This window comes from Lynx canadensis, chromosome B2, assembly GCF_007474595.2.
Source record: "Lynx canadensis isolate LIC74 chromosome B2, mLynCan4.pri.v2, whole genome shotgun sequence".
NCBI classification, from domain to species: domain Eukaryota; kingdom Metazoa; phylum Chordata; class Mammalia; order Carnivora; family Felidae; genus Lynx; species Lynx canadensis.
This window is the reverse complement of record NC_044307.1, coordinates 31744943-31748276: the sequence shown is the minus strand read 5'-3', so window position 1 is coordinate 31748276 and position 3334 is coordinate 31744943. Positions and strand designations below refer to the sequence as shown.

General features: G+C 35.4%; 1 pseudogene; it reads right to left on the bottom strand.

Moving 5' to 3' along the window:
• Nucleotides 1–458: 458 nt before the first annotated feature.
• LOC115513300 lies at nt 459–1176 on the bottom strand (annotated as a pseudogene).
• Between the last annotated feature and the right edge of the window lie 2158 nt (nt 1177–3334).

Here is a 3334-nt window from a genome sequence, read left to right as displayed (position 1 = left end):
ATGGAAAGAGCCTAAATGTCCATCAACTGATGAATGGATAAAGAAATTGTGGTATATATACACAATGGAATACTATGTGGCAATGAGAAAAAATGAAATATGGCCTTTTGTAGCAATGTGGATGGAACTGGAGAGTGTAATGCTAAGTGAAATAAGCCATACAGAGAAAGACAGATACCATATGGTTTCACTCTTATGTGGATCCTGAGAAACTTAACAGGAACCCATGGGGGAGGGGAAGGAAAAAAAAAAAAGAGGTTAGAGTGGGAGAGAGCCAAAGCATAAGAGACTGTCAAAAACTGAGAACAAACTGAGGGTTGATGGGGGGTGGGAGGGAGGGGAGGGTAGGTGATGGGTATTGAGGAGGGCACCTTTTGGGATGAGCACTGGGTGTTGTATGGAAACCAATTTGTCAATAAATTTCATATATATAAAAAAATATATATATATATATCTTATACAGTCTTACATTTCAATTTTTTTCTTTAAAAGGACTGAGTGTTGTACAGGGGGTTAAATGCTTTATAGACCAAAAAAAATGTCTAGAACCAACTTATTCATCACCATCATATTCTTCATCTTCATCTTCTTCATCTTCCTCATCCTCCTCCTCTTCCTTCTTTTTCTTGCTTTTTTCAGCCTCGATGACTCCCTTCTTTGCTGCATCAGGCTTTCCTTTAGTTCATTAGGCAGTAATATCCTTTTTATATTTTTCCTTCAGCTTAGCAGCCTTATTATCATAAGACTGCTTGTCATCTACAACAGTTTTTTCACATCTCTCCCAGTTTCTTTGCAATGTCACCAATAGGTGACACCAATAGGATAGGCCAGCATCTTCTCCTTTGGTTTTTGGTTGATACTCAGAACAAAACAAGAGGAAGGCCAAAGGAGGCCTGTTGGGTACATTGGGATCCTTGAACTTCTTTTTTGTTTTCCCTTTAGAGGGGATATAAATTTTCATTTCTCTTTCATAATGGGCCTTGTCTGCCTTTGCCATGTCTTCAACTTTTCCTTTCTCTTTAGTAGACATGATCTTCCAGTTCTCTCAGCACTTCTTAGAAAACTCTGAGAAGTTGACTGAAACATCTATGTGCTTCTTTTTTGTGTCTCTCTTGACAAGTTTGCACAGAGAACGCATATGATGACACTTCCTCTCTGCTTCTTAGGATTTCCTCTGCAAATGTTTAATTATTTTCCTCAGTGAGGCACAGAATTGCCCAGTGCCTTGTTGACTCTCAGTTGCCCCCAAACTATCTCTATTGAGCTCATTGTACTGCAATGGCTATGAGAGTGAGAGCCAGACACAGCATCTTTGTTGTTTTTCAATATTGTTTTAGTTACTTGGCATTTCTTGAAATTCACATAAACCTTAGGATGGCAATGATATTTATTTCTTTTCATGCTTTAAAAATATTATTCCTCTCTCATTTGTCTTACACTATTGTAAGTGAGAAATATGCTGTCATCCTTATATTTGTTCCACTTTATACAATGTTGCTTTTTTCTCTGGATGCTTTTGAGATTTTTTTTAATCCCTGGTTTTGAGAAATTTGATTATAACCTGCTTTGGTTTAGTTTTCTTTGTTTTAAGTATTTGTAGAGATGATCTATGGCCTTAGTTTGCATCGAATTTGAGATAAATTTGGGTCACTATTTTTCAAAACAGGTATTTTGGCACATTTGAATTGTCTCACAGCTCACTGATACAATGTTTATTTTCCCCCCAAGTTCTTATTTTCTCAGTATCTCATTTTGTATTGACTCTGTCTTCAAACTCACTAATTTTTTCTTCTGCAATGTCTAACCTGCAGCTAATCACAGCTAATGTAGTTTCCATGTCTAACATTTTAGCTTTCCTACCTAGAATTTTGATTTGGGCCTTTTTAAAGTATCTTCTAGATTTTGACTTAACATGGTCAATCTTTTCTAATCTTCTTGAACATATAAAATATAGTTATACTAACTTTTAATGCCTTTACTAATTCTATTATCTATGTCACTTCTGGTTGCTTGCCAATTGGTTGATTTTTCTCCTATTTGTGGGTCATATTTTCTTGCTTCTTTGAATGGTTGATAACTTTCAACTGGATGTCAAACATTGTTAATTTTCCTTATTAGATGATAGATATTTTTGCATTCCATAGTTTTGAGATTTGTTCTAAAACACAATTTCTTGGCATGATGTGATCCTTTGGGGCATTATTTTTAGGATTATTAGGCAGAATCAAAAACTGTGTTTAGTGTAGAGCTAAACTCTCCCGACTACTAAGGTAAAACTGTTCTGAGTACTCTACCTGATGTCTCATGAGTTGTGAGGTTTTCCACTTCAACTAATAGAAACAAGAACTATTCTGGACCCTGTGTGGACTCCATTGATTGTTTCCTCTAATCTTCTCAGGTGGTTCTTCTCCAACCTTGGGTAGTTTACTTATATATATTCACTGTTCAATGTTCAGTTGAAGACTGAAGGGAAATCTTCTGCAGATTTCTGGGATATTTTCTCCCTGTGTGTGTACAGTTATTTCTTCTCTGGCACTTTGCAAACTCTAGCAACTTTTGGTTTCCCTGGATTCCTAGATTGATTCATCAAATCAGAGAGAGAAAGTTAGGTTCTTCCAGGGTTCCAGGAAACTTTCTCTAGGCAGTCAGCTGGAATAATTGTAGGACTTCCTTCATTTGTTTTCTACCTCTCAGATATCATTGTCCTTCAATGTCTGATAATGAATGTCTCAAGACTTACTGTTTCATGTATTTTATTCAGGATTTTGTTGTTGTTGTTGTTGTCGTTGTTGTTGTTGTTATTTCAAGCCTTTGTTACCCCATCTTGATCGAAAGCAGAAGTCTTATGCTTAGATTTTGATTGAGATTTCATTGAATCCATATACCAATTTTGTGAGAATTTAAATCTCTTTTAATAGTAAACATTTTATTTTATTTTTTAAAATTAATTTATTATTTTTAAATTTACATCCAAGTTAGTTAGCATATAGTGCAACAATGATTTCAGGAGTAGATTTGTTAATGCCCCTTATCCATTTATCCCTTCCTTCCTCCCAAAACCACTCCAGAAACCTGCTGTTTATTCTCTATACTTAAGAACCTCTTACATTTTGTCCCTCTCTCCATTTTTATATTATTTTTGCTTCCCTTCCCTTATGTTCATCTGTTTTGTATCTTAAATTCCTCATATGAGTGAGGTCATACGATATTTGTTTTCCTCTGACCTACTAATTTCACTTAGCACGATATCTTCCAGTTCCATCCACATAGTTGCAAATGGCAAGATTTCATTCTTTTTGATTGCCAAGTAATACTCCATTGTATGTGTGTATAT